This window comes from Stegostoma tigrinum, chromosome 18 (genome assembly GCF_030684315.1).
Source record: "Stegostoma tigrinum isolate sSteTig4 chromosome 18, sSteTig4.hap1, whole genome shotgun sequence".
Classification (NCBI taxonomy): Eukaryota; Metazoa; Chordata; class Chondrichthyes; order Orectolobiformes; family Stegostomatidae; genus Stegostoma; species Stegostoma tigrinum.
This window is the reverse complement of record NC_081371.1, coordinates 62,926,823-62,944,416: the sequence shown is the minus strand read 5'-3', so window position 1 is coordinate 62,944,416 and position 17,594 is coordinate 62,926,823. Positions and strand designations below refer to the sequence as shown.

Below are 17,594 nucleotides of genomic sequence, written 5' to 3'. Positions count from 1 at the left end.
AGACGGACAGGTCAAGGAGGTGGGATGAGGTTAGTAGGTAGGAGATGGAGGTGCGGCTTGGGGTGGGAGGAAGGGATGGGTGAGAGGAAGAACAGGTTAGGAAGGCAGAGACAGGGTGGACTGGTTTTGAGATGCAGAGGGTGGAAGGTAAGAGCTGGGCTGGTTGTGTGGTGCAGTGGGGGGAGGGGACGAACTGGGCTGGTTTTGGGATGCGGTGGGGGAAGGGGAGATTTTGAAGCTGGTGAAGTCCACATTGATACCATTGGGCTGCAGGGTTCCCAAGCGAAATATGAGTTGCTGTTCCTGCAACCTTTGGGTGGCATCACTGTGGCACTGCAGGAGGCCCATGATGGACATGTCATCTAAAGAATGGGAGGGGGAGTGGAAATGGTTCACGACTGGGAGGTGCAGTTGTTTATTGCGAACCGAGCAGAAGTGTTCTGCAAAGCAGTCCCCAAGCCTCCGCTCGGTTTCCCCAATGTAGAGGAAGCCACACCGGGTACAATGGATACAGTATACCACATTGGCAGATGTGCTGGTGAACATCTGCTTAATATGGAAAGTCATCTTGGGGCCTGGGATAGGGGTGAGGGAGGAGGTGTGGGGGCAAGTGTAGCATTTCCTGCGGTTGCAGGGGAAGGTGCCGTGTGTGGTGGGGTTGGAGGGCAGTGTGGAGCGAACAAGGGAGTCACGGAGAGACTGGTCTCTCCGGAAAGCAGACAAGGGCGGGGATGGAAAAATGTCTTGGGTGGTGGGGTCGGATGGTAGATGGCGGAAGTGTCGGAGGATGATGCGTTGTATCCGGAGGTTGGTGGGGTGGTGTGTGAGAACGAGGGAGATCCTCTTTGGGCGGTTGTGGCGGGGGCGGGGTGTGAGGGACATGTTGCGGGAAATGCGGGAGACGCGGTCAAGGACGTTCTCGACCACTGTGGGGGGAAAGTTGCAGTCCTTGAAGAACTTGGACATCTGGGATGTGCAGGAGTGGAACGCCTCATCGTGGGAGCAGATGCGGCGGAGGCGGAAGAATTGGGAGTAGGGGATGGAATTTTTGCAGGAGGGTGGGTGGGAGGAGGTGTATTCTAGGTAGCTGTGAGAGTCGGTGGGCTTGAAATGGACATCAGTTACAAGCTTGTTGCCTGAGATGGAGACTGAGGGGTCCAGGAAGGTGAGGGATGTGCTGGAGATGGCCCAGGTGAACTGAAGGTTAGGGTGGAAGGTGTTGGTGAAGTGGATGAACTGTTCGAGCTCCTCTGGGGAGCAAGAGGCGGCGCCGATACAGTCATCAATGTAACGGAGGAAGAGGTGGGGTTTGGGGCCTGTGTAGGTGCGGAAGAGGGACTGTTCCACGTAACCTACCAAGAGGCAGGCATAACTGGTTAAACCAGGTCTTGGAACAACCGAAGCACAGAGTATTACAAAAAGAAGGCATTTGTGCAACCAGCCTAGAATGCAAACTGCAGAGAGTGGAGTAGGGTCGTTTGCAATGTGGGTAAGTTGGGTGATGTGGAAGAGGGAAGATTTTTTCCTGTTGTCTTGTTTTCTTAAATACTTTCACAGATTAATGGGGCAAGTGCAGAGCAAGGCCCAATAGCTGCATGTTTAAAAGATTAACTCAGAAGCACTCGGGGTAAACAAAAGTCTGAGAATAAGAAAAGGAAATTAAAGTTAAGCAAAAAGAAAAGTCCTTAAAATTAAGTAATTAGAAAAGTTAGAAAGACAAACAAGTTCAAGTTTAATTCATGGCTGGTGAGGGCAGACATCACACCAGGATGTTGCACTGCCTCCCTGGCTTCAGGGTGAGCAATGTTGGTCAGTGGCAGGAGGTTTTGGGGGGATTTGAGGGAGCTGTTTTTCACTCAGAGGGGAGTGGGGGTCTGGAATGTACTTCACATAAGGGGAATTGAGGCACAGAAACGCTCAATCTTTAACAAGTAATTGGATGAGCATTTGAAATGTTATTACATTCAAGGTTCTGGGTCAAGTCTGGAAGGTGTGGCCAGTGTAGATTTATAGCACCATTTTTGTGTCAGTGCAGGCTCAATGAGCCAAAAGGGTCTCCTCTATACTGTATGATTCTTTGAGACAAATAAAGAGAGATTGGTCAAGAACAACCTTGTATCAATCTTTGTGACTTAGAACAGCTTGTAGTCTGCTGCACAACAATTGCGTTTGCAAGAACAGATACAAAAAAAAAGTGAAATCATCCAAAAGGTTAAAATATAAGACTATAAGAAACAGGAAACGGAGTAGGCTTTGATAGGGTGAGAGTTTAGCTAACCCTACTGCCTCGAACCTGTTCTGTCATTCAATGAGATAACGGCTGATCCAACATTACTCATGTCCACTTTCCTGCATTTTCCCCATAACCTTCAATTTCCCGACTGATCAAGAATCTATCTTAGCCTTAAATATATATATGCTGGTCTTTGTACCTGGAGAAACTGAAAACAAGCATCAGGAATTATTTGGATAAGGAAAAGGGAAAAGGGAACACAAAAACATCAAAAGCTGAGCTGTATTTCCTATGCAATCACACTTTACATGTAAACAGAAATAATGGGAACTGCAGATGCTGGAGAATCCAAGATAACAAAGTGTGAAGCTGGATGAACACAGCAGGCCAAGCAGCATCTCAGGAGCACAAAAGCTGACGTTTCGGGCCTAGACCCTTTGTCAGAGAGGGGGATGGGGAGAGGGAACTAGAATAAATAGGGAGAGAGGGGGAGGCGGACCGAAGATGGAGAGGAAAGAAGATAGGTGGAGAGGTGAGTATATGTGGGGAGGTAGGGAAGGGATAGGTCAATCCAGGGAAGACAGACAGGTCAAGGAGGCGGGATGAGGTTGGTAGATAGGAAATGGTGGTGCGTCTTGAGGTGGGGGAAGGGATAGGTGAGGGGAAGAACAGGTTAGGGAGGCGGGGACAGGCTGGGCTGGTTTTAGGATGTAGTGGGGGAAGGGGAGATTTGAAGCTTGTGAAGTCCACATTGATGCCATTGGGCTGCAGGGTTCCCAAGCGGAATATGAGTTGCTGTTCCTGCAACCTTCGGGTGACATCATTGTGGCACTGCAGGAGGCCCATGATGGACATGTCGTCTGAGGAATGGGAAGGGAGTTAAAATGGTTCGCGACTGGGAGGTGCAGTTGTTTATTGCAGCCTGTCTCCACCTCCCTAACCTGTTCTTCCTTTCACCTATCCCTTCCTCCCACCTCAAGCTGCACCTCCATCTCCTACCTACTAACCTCATCCCGCACCCTTGACCTGTCCGTCTTCTCTGGACTGACCTATCCCCTCCCTACCTCCCCACCTATCTTCTTTTCTCTCCATCTTCCGTCTGCCTCCCCCTCTCTCCCTATTTATTCCAGAACCCTCTCCCCATTCCCCTCTCTGATGAAGGGTCTAGGTCCGAAACGTCAGCTTTTGTGCTCCTGAGATGCTGCTTGGCCTGCTGTGTTCATCCAGCTTCACACTTTGTTATCTTACATGTAAACAGCCCAGGTTAGACAACAATAGGCGATCTGCAAATTCAGTCTGAGTCTACAGACTTCGTAAAGACTGCAAAACATAATTATCCGAAATTGCTCAGTGATTACACAAACTCATGGTAACATTGTAAAATTTAGACAGTAAATAAACTGGACTAAAGTTGTCAAGATACTAAGGAAAAAGCCAGGCTACACTGGGGAAAATAGAATTTCAAATCAAGTTTAGGATGAAGTGACACCTGAAAAAATTGGAACAAGATCTTTCATATGTGGAATTTGAAATGGCGTGGCATGAAGGTTTTGAAGAAGGGACACTGAGCCCAAAACATTGACTCTGCTTTCTCTCCATAGGCGCTGCCAGACCTGCTTCTTCAGCCATTTCTGCTTTTGGTCCATGACGTGAGCTGGATATGACAGGCTGCAAGAAGCACAGCTGGACTTTGCTCCTCCACCACTATTGGCCAGCCTTCTCCAGCTGTTTTATCGAGATTGGGGTAGCTGCGCTTGTTCCACCTCCACCTGTCATCCCTACTCATCACAGGTCGAGGTTACATGTGTCCAGGGACAGCCACTGTCACGGCAGCACTGATTTCCATCACTTTACCATGATATTGGGGTCCTCTTCACATCAGCATTCTTTGCATCACATAAACGGTCCTTGCTACATTCATAGCCTACATGGAAATACTTTTGCATGCTCAATGGTAGAAGTAGAAATCAGTTTTAGAAATCACAAATTGATCAACTTATTATCATATGTACCTAAGTACAATGAAGAGCTTTATTTACAAGCAGTACACGATGATTATAGTAAGCAAGGACTTGCAGATCGAAGGTTGAAAAAATCTCAAAAAAAGGCATTCAGGTTGGGCAGGAGGCAAGATCTGAATTATTTGAAGTTATAGAGTCCATTTATAATCAAAAATGGCAGGGAAGCAGCTCTTGTTAAACCTGCTGGTGTGTGTGTTCAGGTTTCTGTATCTCCTGTCTGACAGCAGAGGCTGTAGGAGGTCATTACCGGGGTGCAATGGGTCTTTGATGATGTTGGCCACCATTCTGTGGCAGCAATACATGTAAATGGAGTCCATGAAAGGAAGGCTGGGTTCTGTGATGGTCTGGGCTGTGCATAGCACCTTCTGTAGTTTCTTCCGGTCTGAGGCAGGCCAGCTGCAACATCAGGCCGTTATGCACTTGGGCAATGTGCTTTTAACGGCACATCTGCAAAAATTGGCAAGGGACCTTTTGGACATGCTGAATTTCCTGAGCTGCCTGAGGGAGAAGAGGCATTGTTGTACCTTCTTGGCTGTCACATCTACGTGGGAAGACCAGTGCAGGTTGTCCATTATCATTGATCCTAGGAACTTGACGCTGACCGCCCCATCAACGGAGATGGGGGCGTGTTGTCCTCCCTTATTTCTGAAGTCAATGATCAGTTCTTCACATTTGCAGATATTGAGACAGAAGTTATTCTCACTGCAAGACTGGTGGAGTAGCAGATAGTGAAAGGGACTGTGAATGCAGCAGAATAAAGATAGATTGGAGAGTTGGGCAGAGAAATGGTAGATAAAGTTCAATCCAGGCAAATGTAAGGTGATATATTTTGGAAGATCCAATTCAACAACTATTGGTAAATGGAAAAGCCCTGGGGAAAATTGATGCACAGAGTGATCTGGGTGTTCAGGTCCATTGTACCATGAAGGTGGCAACACAGGTAAACAGAGTGGTCAAGAAGGCATACGGCATGCTTTCATTCATCAGACGGTGTATTGAGTACAAGAGTTGGCAGGTCATGTCACAGTTGTATAGGACTTTGGTTCGACCACATTTGGTATACTGCGTACAGTTCTCGGTCACCACATTACCAAATGAACATGGATGCTTTGGAGAGGGTGCAGAGGAGGTTCACCAGGATGTTGCCTGGTACGGAGGGCACTAGCTATGAAGAGAGGTTGAGTAGATGAGGATTATTTACATTAGAAAGATGGAGGTTGACCTGATTGATGAATCATGAGAGGTATAGACAAAGTGGATAGAAAGAAGCTTTCTCCCCCAGAGTGGGGGATTCCATTCCTCGCAGTCATGATTTCAATGTGAGAGGGGGAAAGTTTAAGGGAGATATGCATGGCAAGTTCTTTACACAGAGGGTGGTGGGCGTTTGGAACACGTTGCCAGGGGACGTGGTAGAGGCGGGCACAACAGCATGATTTAAGATGTATCTAGAGAGATACATGAATGAGCAGGGAGCAGAGGGATACAGATCCTTGGAAAACAGGTGACAAGTTTAGATGGAGGATCTGGATTAGTGCAGGACCTGTTTCTGTGCTGTAGTTTTTTTTGTTCTTTGCACGTCACTAAGCCCGCTGTCTCCTTTCTGTATTCTGACTCGTTGGAAGGACAAATATCAAACAACACAGTGGTGTTATCAGCAAACCTAGAGGTAGCGTTTGTCCAGAATTCAGCAATACATTCATGGGTGTGCAAGGAAGTACAGTAGGGAGCTAACAATGCACTATCGGGGACGTCCAGTGTTCAGTGTTATCATGGAGGAGGTGCAGTTGTCTATCTTCATTGTGATCTGTGGTTCAGGAAGCTTAGGATCCAGTCAATATGCTAGAATTATGTTAGATCAAGCGTTCAGTTTTAAAACTGAAATTGCTAAAGACCAGATGTTGTCAACCAAGAAGTCCATTCAGCCCATCAAGTTTGCTCTGCCAATGAATGAGTGCATGGCTGATCTCCATCCTCCATTCTACTTTTGTGCCTTTTTCCTGGAACTCGTGATTTCCAAACTGATGAAAATGCCCATCTCAGCAATGAATATACTTAAATTACCCAGCCTCACCAGTCCTCTGTAGCAAATTACGGCACAGATTCACAAAACGTGGCCTGAGAATTCCTCACCTCTGTCCTGCATGGGCAATCCCTTATTGAGATTATGGCCTCTGGTCCCAGACTCTCCCACAAGGGAGTAAATAATCCTCATCTACTCAACCTCTCTTCATAGCTAGCGCCCTCCGTACCAGGCAACATCCTGGTGAACCTCCTCTGCACCCTCTCCAAAGCATCCATGTTCATTTGGTAATGTGGTGACCGAGAACTGTACGCAGTACACCAAATGTGGTCGAACCAAAGTCCTATACAACTGTGACTACTTGTTATCTCTCCTCACTGCGTCTACTCTCTAAGAATGTTGTATGTTTTGATAAGGTCACCTCACACATTCCTACATTCCAACGAGTACAGGCTCAATCTACTTAACCTCTATACATGGGACCAACCTATGTGACCCTTCTCTGGAATCTTTTCAATGCCAAAATTTTTTTGCTTGGATAAGGGTCCAAAACTGTGCGCACAGTCCAGCTGTGATCTGACTAGTGTCTTCTTTCGGTTCAGTAAAATCTCCCTATTTTTAAGACTCCATTCCTTTTCAAATAAAGGTCAACAGTATACCAACTTTTTAATTTAAATGGAGGAGGTTTCCCAAATCGCTCTATTCAGCCGCCTTCTGCAGTCTGTCTCCATGTAAATAATATTCAGTTCCTCTATTCTTCCTGCCAAAGTGCATAACCTTAATTTCCGCCCCCGCCCCCCCCCCCCCAAGTATTCCATTTGTCAAGTTTTGCCCAGTCACTCAACCTGTCTATATTCTTTTGAAGAATCTTGGTGTCATCCTCACCACTTGTCTTCCCTATTTGTATCTTTGAGCCATGTTAGCAGAATGTTGTGAGAAGCAGAGGTTAAAGATGGGAATATGGAATTAAGTGAGAGATTAGCTGTTTGGTGCAATGGTAATGTTCTTACCCCTGGACCATAAGACATAGGAGTGAAAGTAAGGCCATTTGGCCCATCGAGTCCACTCCTCCAATTAATCATGGCTGATGAGCATATTAACTTCACTTCCCTGCACTCTCCCCGTAGCCCTTGATTCCTACTAAGATCAAGAATTTGTCAATCTCTGCCTTGAAGACATTTAACGTCCCAGTCTCCACTGCGCTCCGTGGCAATGAATTCCATAGGCCCACCACTCTGGCTGAAGAAATGTCGTCTCATTTCCGTTTTAAATTTACCCCCTCTAATTCTAAGGCTGTGCCCACGGGTCCTAGTCTCCCCACCTAACGGAAATAACTTCCCAGCATCCACCCCTTCTAAGCCACACATTATCTTGTAAGTTTCTATTAGATCTCCCCGCAACCTTCTAAACTCCAATGAATACAATCCCAGGATCATTAGCCGTTCATCGCACGTTAAACCTACCATTCCAGGGACATCCGCGTGAATCTCTGCTGGACACGCTCCAGGGCTAGTATGTCCTTCCTGAGGTGTGGTGCCCAAAATTGGACACAGTATTCTAAATGGGGCCTAACTCGAGCTTTATAAAGCCTCAGAAGCTCATCACTGCTTTTATATTCCAACCCTCTTGAGATAAACAACAACATTACATTCGCTTTCTTAATTACGGACTCTACCTGCAAGTTAACTTTTAGAGAATCCTGGACCAACACTCCCAGATCCCTTTGTACTTCTGCTTTATGAATTCTCTCACCGTTTAGAAAGTAGTCCATGTCTGTATTGTTTCTTCCAAAGTACAAAATCTCGCATTTGCTCAAGTTGAATTTCATCAGCCATTTCCGGGACCACTCTCCTAAACTGTCTAAATCTTTCTGCAGACTCCCCACCTCCTCAGTACTACCTGCCTGTCCATCTATCTTCGTATCATCGGCAAACTTCGCCAGAATGCCCCCAGTCCCTTCATCCAGATCATTAATATATAAAGTGAACAGCTGCACCCCCAACACTGAACCCTGCGGGACACCACTCATCACTGGTTGCCATTCCGTAAAAGAGCCTTTTATCCCAACTCTCTGGTTTCTGTCAGACAGCCAATCCTCAATCCAAGCCAGTAGCTCACCTCGAACACCATGGGCCCTCACCTTACTCAGCAGCCTCCCATGAGGCACCTTATCAAAGGCCTTTTGGAAGCCTAAATGGATAACATCCACTGGGTTTCCCTGGTCTAACCTACTTGTTATCTCTTCAAAGAATTAAAGGACCTGGAGGCTCGGATTAAAGATTCACCAGCTGCAGAGGTGTATAATAACATCCCTGCAAAGAGTGTTTAGAAAAATGGGATAAATTAAAATTTAAACATTATAGAAAGCAAAATATCCACCCCAGGATATTAACCCACCATTCAGAACAAGACAACTCCTGGTAAAGCAATGTAGAGAAGACTAACTAACTGTTTACCTTAACTGTGTGATATTGAGACACAAGGGAAGGGGAAGAAGTTCTTGAGTGCACCAAGTTTTGTTCACAGGACACCTGTTTTTAAAAAATATTAGCTTCACGAAGACTTCAAACAGAATTCTCAAGCTACTGTCATTGCCAAGCAGTCACTTCATGGGAAAACACAGGATCAACTGTCAGCAATGGGCTAGAGTTACATATCCCTGGGAAGTTCAACTAGCCAGAAAGGAACAAGATATTCAACCAAGCTTTCCTGGAATCATATTTGCCTGAAATGAATTGGGAGGCAGAATGAAAACATAGCTGGCTTTTTTTAAGGCTAGAGTGGGTTGGAAGGAAAAACAAACCTAGGATGCCCTGGCTGACAAGAGAGACATAAGGTGAAGCAAGAAAAGGGTGCAAGTGACAGACATCAGGTAGACAGTACAGTTCTTAAAATCGTAGAATCCCTTCAGTGTGGAAACAGGTCCTTTGGCCCAACAAGTCCACACCGACCCTCAGAGCATCCCACTCAGACACATTCCCCTATAAGCCACCTAACCTCCACATCCCTGAGCACTATAGTCAATTTAGCACGGCCAACTCACCTAGCCTGCACACCTATGGACTGTGGGAGGAAACCTGAGCATCTGGAAGAAACCCACGCAGATACAGGGAGAATGTGGAAACTCCACACAGACAGTCACCCGAGGGTCAAATCGAACCTGTGTCCCTGGGGCTGTGAGGCAGCACAGCTAACCAATGAGCCACCATGCCACCGGCCAGACATTCACAGAAGGCTCAGAGGAGAAGTGATTAAAAAAAAGCGCATACATGACACTGACAGGTCAGAACAGAACAAGATGTAACATTTGCAATTGTCTAGACTTTTGGAGCCGTTCCTGTAACTAAGGAGGATTGGAAGATTTTAAACAGTGCCACTGCAATTTCCACCTATACTCCCAACAGTACCCAACAATGTATTCGACACAATCCTAGCACCCTGTCAGCTTGCAATGACAGCCAGCTTTTTTAGTGTCTCCTCTTTGTCAATTTTTACTTTCTCCATTTGTCAGGTGCCTTCTCTTTCATTGAACCGGGCAGTACCTTCTTCCTTGGTAACTCAGGCAAACTCTCTATCTTTATTTAGAAATCCATTTTTTGGCCTATAATCAGCCGCAATCTTTCATTCTTCATATGCCAGAAAAATCCTCGTTAAACCCAGCATATGCAACCAGTCTGTTTCACCTCGCTGTTGGAAGGTTCTAAACTTTAACTGGAATGCACAAGAGGGGAATCCTGGATATATAAGTGCATAAATCATTGAAAGTAGCATGACAAGTTCACTGAAGTTAATAAAACACACTGGATTCTGTGCTTTAAAAGTAAGAGGACAGAATAGGGAAGCAGGTAAATTATTCTTAAGCTATATCACCTCAACGAGAGAAATTAATCCAACAAAAACCCATCTGGTTCATTCAAGTCATCGAGGGTCCAGAGCCTGCCAGTCTTATCAGGTCTGGCTGGCAGGTAACGCCAAATTGATCCAACATGTCATCCTTCTGAATTGTTTGAATTAAGCACCTTCTGAATTGTTCAAACAAGCTATTCCGTTTCGACCAAGTGTGGACAAGCAGGCTGTTCGTTGTAACAGTGCAATCAGCTCAATGTCTTCTTCACACCCTACTTCCAGGATGGTCTCCATTCCATTCTACAAGTTTCTCCATCTCCATTGCCTCAGTTCCAACTAAACCAGCTTACATGAGGGTGTCTCAGACATAAACTGCTTCTTCTTCAACACAGTATTTACCCCTCCGTCCATCATGGTAGACAGGACTCTCAACCATACCCGCCCCATCTCCCTCGCTTCTGCCCACATCCCTTCCCATTTGTCCCAGAACATAACAGAACAAAGAAACAAGAAAATTATAACACAGGAACCGGCCCTTCGGCCCTCTAAGCCTGCGCTGATCCAGATCCTCGATCTAAACCTGTCACCTCTTTTCCAAGGATCTGTATCTCTCTGCTCCCTGCCCATTCATGTATCTGTCTAGATACATCTTAAATGGCACTACCCTGTCTGCCTCCACCACCTCCGCTGGCAACGCGTTCCAGGCACCCACCACCCACTGCATAAAGAACTTTCCACGCATATCTTCCTTAAACATTTCCCCTCTCACCTTGAAATCGTGACACCTAGTAATTGAGTCCCCCAATCTGGGGGAAAAAGCTTCTTTCTATCCACCTTGTCTATATCCCTCATGATTTTGTAGACCTCAATCAGGTCCCCCTTCAACCTCCGTCTTTCTAATGAAAATAATCCCAATCTACTCAACCTTGCATCATAGCTAGTGCCCTCTCTACCAGGCAACATCCTGGTGAACCTCCTCTGCACCCTCTCCAAAGCATCCACATCCTTTTGGTCATGTGGCAACCAGAACTGTACGCAGTACTCCAAATGTGGTTGAACCAAAGTCCTATACAACTGCAACATGGCCTGCCAATGCTTGCACTCAATACCCCGTCTGATGAATGAAAGCATGCCGTATGCCTTCTTGACCACACTGTCGACCTGCTTTGCCACCTTCAGGGTACAATGGATCTGAACACCCAGATCTCTCTGTGCATCAACTGTCCCCAGGGCTTTTCCATTTACCATATAGTTCGCTTTTGAATTGGATCTTCCAAAATAGGTCACCTCGCATTTGCCCAGATTGAACTTTATCTGCCATTTCTCCGCCCAACTCTCCAACCTATCTGTATTCTGCTGCATTCTCTGACAGTCCCCTTCACTATGTGCCACTCCACCAATCTTAGTATTGTCTGCAACTTTCTAATCAGGCCATCCACACCTTCCTCCAGATCATTTATGTATATCACAAACAACAGTGGTCCCAACACGGGTCCCCTGTAGAACACCACTGGTCACAATTCTCCATTCTGAGAAACTCCCTTCCACTACAACTCTGTCTCCTGTTGCCTAGCCAGTTCTCTATCCGTCTTGTTAGTACACCTTGGACCCAATGTGACTTCACTTTCTCCATCAGCCTGCCATGAGGAACCTTATCAAACGCCTTACTGAAGTCCACGTGCATGACATCTCCAGCCCTTCCCTCATCTGTCAACTTTGTCACTTCCTCAAAGAATTCTATCAAGTTGCTAAGACATGACCTTCCCTGCACAAAACCATATTGCCTATTACTCATAAGCACATTTTCTTCCAAATGAGAATAGATCCTATCCCTCAGTATCTTCTCCAGTCGCTTCCCTATCACTGACGTCAGGCTCACCAGTCGATAATTACCTGGATTATCCTTGCTGCCCTTCTTAAACAACGGGACAACATTAGCAAGTCTCCAGTCCTCTGGGACCTCACCCGTGTTTAAGGATGCTGCAAAGACATCTCTTAAGGCCCCAGCTATTTCCTCTCTCGCTTCCCTCAGCAAGTGGGATAGATCCCATCCAGAACTGGGGGCTTGTCCACCCAAATGCCTTTTAGAATACCCAACACTTCTCCCCTCCTTATGCCAACTTGACCTAGAGTAATCAAACATCTATCCCTAACCTTAACATCCGTCATGTCCCTCTCCTCGAATGCCGATGCAAAATATGCATTAAGAATCTCACTCATTTTCTCAGACTCCTTGCATAACTTCCCTCTTTTGTCCTTGAGTGGGCCAACTCTTTCTCTAGTTACCTTCTTGCTCCGTATGTACAATAAAAGGCTTTGGGATTTTCCTTAAGCCTGTTTTCTAAAGATATTTCATGACCCCTTTTCGCCCTCTTAATTCCTCATTTCAGATTGGTCATACTTTCCCGATATTCTTCCAAAGCTTTGTCTGTTTTCAGTCACCTAGGCCTTATGTATGAGAGATAATGGGAACTGCAGATGCTGGAGAATCCAAGATAACAAAGTGTGGAGCTGGATGAACACAGCAGGCCAAGCAGCATCTCAGAAGGGTCTAGGCCCAAAACATCAGCTTTTGTGCTCCTGAGATGCTGCTTGGCCTGCTGTGTTCATCCAGCTCCACACTTTGTTATCTAGGCCTTATGTATGCTTCCTTCTTCCCCTTTGCTAGTCACATAATTTCACCTGTCATCCACGGTTCACTAATCTTGCCCTTTCTATCCCTCAATTTCACAGGGACATGTCTGTCTTGCACTCTAATCAACCTCTCTTTAAAAGCGTTCCACATATGAAATCTGGATTTAGCCTCAAACAGCTGCTCCCAACCCACATTCCCCAGATCCTGCTGAATTTTGCTATAGTTAGCCTTTGCCCAATTTAGCACTCTTCCTTGAGGACCATTCTCGACTTTGTCAATGAGTACAGTAAAATTTATGGAATTGTGATCATTATTCCCAAAGTAATCCCCTACTAAAATTTCAACAACTGGCCGAGCTTATTCCCCAAGACCAGGTCCTGTATGACCCCTTCCCTCGTTGGACTATTTACATACTGCTCTATGAAACTGTCCTGTATGTTCCTTACAAATTTTGCTCTATCTAAACCCCTAGCACTAAGTGAATCCCAGTCAATGTTGGGAAAATTAAAACCTCCCAACACCACCAGCCCATTGCTCCTACATCGTTCCATAATCTGTCCACATATTTGTACCTCTATCTCATGCTCGCTGTTGGGAGGCCTGTAGTGCAGCTCCAATGTTACCACACCCTTGCTATTTCTGAGCTCTGCCCAAATTGCCTCACTGCTCAAGTCCTCCACTGAGCCCTCCTTCAGCACAGCTATGATATCCTCTCTGACCAGTATTGCAGCTCCTCCACCCCTTTTACCTCCCTCTCTATCCCGCCTGAAACATCTATATCCTGGGATATTTAGTTGCCAATCTTGTCCTTCCCTCAACCAAGTCTCAGTAATAGCAATAACATCATACTCCAAGGCTGTTACCCAAGCCCAAAGTTCATCTGTATTCACTTCTCGCGTTAAAAAAAATGCACCTCAGACCACCTGTCCCTTTGCGTTCATCATCTGCTCTGTCTGCTTTTCCCCTTAGTCACACTGACTTAATTATCTAGTTCCTGACAGGCTTTAGTTCTACCTCCTTGCTGTCCACTAACCTCCTCATTTGGTTCCCATCCCCCTGCCACATTAGTTTAAACCCTCCCCGACAGTTTTAGCAAAAGCACCCCCTCGGTCATTGGTTCCAGTCCTGCCCAGGTACAGACCATCCAATTTGTAATAGTCCCACCTCCCCCAAAACCGGTTCCAACGTCCCAAAAATGTGAACGTCTCTCTCCTGCACCATCTCTCAAGCCACACATTTATCCTGCCTATTCTTTCATTTCTACTCTGACTAGCACGTGGCACTGGTAGCAATCTGGAGATTACTACCTCTGAGGTCCTACTTTTTAAACTTGGCTCCTAACTCCCTAAATTCTGCTTGTAGGACCTCATCCTGTTTTTTACCTGTATCATCGGTGCCAACATGCACCACGACAGATGGCTGTTCGCCCTCCCGCTTCAGAACATCCTGCAGTCGATCTGAGACATCCCCGACCCGTGCACCAGGGAGGCAACATACCATTCAGGAGTCTCGTTTTCGACCACAGTATGTATTCCCCTTACAATCGAATCCCCTATGACTACAGCCCTTCCACTCTTTTTCCCACCCTTCTGTACAGCAGAGCCAGCCACGATGCCATGAACCTGGTTATTGCTACCTTCCCCTGGTGAGCCATCCCTCCCAACAGTATCCAAAATGGTATAGCCACTGCCCAAATATATCAGTTCACTCACCTTCCCAGCGCGCAAGTCGACCGCTTCCACTCAGCTCCGCTGCCAAAATGAAGAACTTACCTTCCCGGCTGCCCCCAGTCCTCGCTCTCACCGCTCCTGCTGCTGCTAATGCAAAAAAAAAGGAGCAATAATGGTTTCTCTTGTCCTCTGTTTCCATTCCACCAGTCTTGACATTCCAAGGAACATCATCCATTGTTTCTATGACCTCTAGCAGGATATTCCAAATACATCTTGTCCTCTCTTTCACTGTTAACATTCCACTAACCATTCTTGCTGCAAAACTCTAGTCCATTCTTCCATACTCTCTTACTCCCCCATGGCACTTCTCTATGCAAGTGCAACATTTTCCCATTCATCTCTTTCCTCCTCATTATCTGATATCGCAAACACCTCTTCCAGAAGCAGCATTTTACTTGCATTTCTTTCAAACTCGTCTCCTTTACATTAGCGAAACCAAACACAAACTGGGTGACCTCTTTGCTGAGCATGTCTGTGATGTCTGTCAGAATGACCCCAATAATCCAGTTAGTTGCCATTGCGTTAAGTCAACTTGCCCCATACTAACATTCCCTTCCTGGGCAACACAAGCTAAAGGGACAACACCCCAATTTCTGTTCAGGCACCTTCAGCCTTTAGGTCACAAAATTAAATTCTACCACTTCAGCGCAAGCCCTCTGTCATCAATTTTATTACCACTATCCACATAACCCCTCTCAACAGATACGTTTTTGAAGATCTGGCAGCATCTGAGAAGAGGAAAGCAGAGTTAATGTTTCACGTCATCCCCTCTGAACCTTCTATGAACGTCTGGCAGGCAGAACGGTGGCTCAGTGGTTAGTACTGCTGCCTCACAGCCCCAAGGACCCGGGTTCAATTTGACCCTCGGGTGACTGTCCGTGTGGAGTTTCCACATTCTCCCCGTGTCTGCATGGGTTTCCTCTGGATGCTCTGGTCTCCTCCCACAGTCTAAAGGTGTGCAGGCTAGGTGAGTTGGCCATGCTAAATTGTCCGTAGTGTTCAGGGATGTGTAGATCAGCTGGGTTATAGGAGAATGTGTCTGTGTGGGATGCTTTGAGGGTCGATGCTAGGTCAAAGGGCCTGTTTCAAAGAAGGGTCACTGGACCCAAAATGTTAACTCTGTTTTTTCCTTTACAGAATCTGCCAGGCCTGCTGAGCTTCTTATCTTTGTTCCTGATTTACAGCATCCACAGTTTTTTCAGTTTTTATTCGATGTGTTTTTGACTTTGCTCACAGTAGAATGGATCAATTTTCTCCTCTTCACACCTTCATTTACACTCATTTTACATCTCCACGTCACCACCACCGTTAGTGAGGTCTGCGTGATTTTTACTAGGCACCTTGACAATTTGTTATACTCATTCTCCCTCCGCTTCTTTCAAACACACCATTTGGCAGCCCCTTGCACTTTCAAAAGAGTCATATTAGACTGAAACGCTAGGTTGGCTCTCCCTCTTGCTGCCAGACCTGCTGAGTTTCTCCAGTACTGTTTTTATTGTTCTACAGAGAGCTAGCATGTATTTGATGGTCCAAAGCGTGTCTTTGTTCATAAATGACTTTGTAGTACTGGTCAGGTAATATTTTTCAGAAATTGGCTGAGTGACAAATATTAGCCGTGTCAATCACATGGTACAGCATTGGGCCACACAGAAAACAAGTCTCCAGCTTCTGAAATAAAAACAAAGTGCGAGAGAAACTCAGCAGATGATGGCAGCAGCTCTAGACAGAAAGCACAGCTAACATTTCAAGCCCAATGACTCTTCTTCAGAACAGCTTCACATCCTCCTCTCAGGCAAGGCAGCAGTTTAAGTATTGTTCTCTGGATTCCAATAAAAGTGCAACAATCCTAAAAATGGGACTGTCGCTGAAGAAACATTACAACATCACAACCTTCATCACCCAAATAGACTCATTTTGCAAGATCACATCATAAGAGCTGCTGTGCAAAATATAAAAACAAATTATTGAACAACACGAAACAAAAACAGAAATTGCTAGAAAAATTCAACAGGTCAGTCATCATCTGTGGACAGAAAGCAGTTAACATATTTAGTCCAATGATTTATCTTCAGACACTTCTGTTCTGCAAAAGGGTCACTTGACTTGTTTCTGATTTATATGGAACAAATGAAAATGGATTCCCAATAAACTGTATACCATAACAGTGAGTTCAGCTGTATAGCTGCTTTTACTCGGAGTGAATCCAGCCCAATCTCTGCTATACACTAACATCATAAAACCGAACGTACTTAACACAATAAATGCTCTGACCAATTCATTACCTCTGATCAGTTTAAGTCAGTGCAAAACACTCAAGGTCATCAAATACTGTAAAAAATCAATGAGGACCAAATGGGAATCCTAAACAAAGAGATACTCAAGTTTTTGCTAGAACTCTACTTTGAGGGTTTTCCAAAGAGTTTCATTTTCTTTACATAACTGATTGACGGGGGGGACAAAAAGCAACCCAGACAAGATTTCAACACTTCCACTTATTTTGCAATATCTGCACAACATGAAATGTCCACATTCTGGAGCAGTGGTACGATTCAGGTTCAGACTTGCAGCTCCCCAAATGTGTCATAGATTTTTGACAACTAGAACTCCTAAAACAAAGACTGATACCAACAAACACATTAAAAAATATCCTTTACAGAACGCATCTTCTGGGCTGATTGTGCTGAGCCCCAGCTGAATATATATCCTATATCTGCATGTCTGAGGACCTGCCGCAAAATGGAATTTGAACATCCGTTATCTGGGAAAGTCAGTGTTGCACAAGGCTCTGAAGCAGAGATGACTGTTAGGCATCAAACATGGATGGAGCATGGTTGCCCAGTTCTTACTTAAGTCTCCCCACCTGACTATTCTTCCACGACAAGCTTCTTCTTCACGAAGCACTACTGGTCATTTCTCAGGCAGAATCCACTAAGGACACAAGTGGTGGCGCCAGCACACAGTCAGCCAGCATGTGGAAAAGCCCAGCCATGTTCCTGAATCAGGAACTCTCTAAAAGTCCATGTTTCAGGAAGACAGTCAGGATCAAAACCAGTTGAGATGTCCTTTTGCTGTTAAGCAGACCTCATGGAGAACGTTCAAATGTGAACAA

The 17,594-nt window shown here is 45.6% G+C and overlaps 1 protein-coding gene across 5 annotated transcripts in view; it reads right to left on the bottom strand.

Annotated features, from left to right (window-relative positions):
* osbpl8 (oxysterol binding protein-like 8) overlaps positions 1 to 17,594 on the bottom strand; it is a 332,940-nt gene that overhangs the window by 308,294 nt on the left and 7,052 nt on the right. Inside the window, exon 1 of one of the 5 annotated variants that reach the window (XM_059652610.1) lies at positions 14,528 to 14,568. The exons of the other annotated variants lie outside the window; for them this stretch is intronic. The gene's annotated coding sequence lies outside the window, so the exon portion shown is untranslated. Of the gene's footprint in view, positions 1 to 14,527; positions 14,569 to 17,594 lie in introns of those variants that run through there. 5 annotated transcript variants of the gene reach the window in all.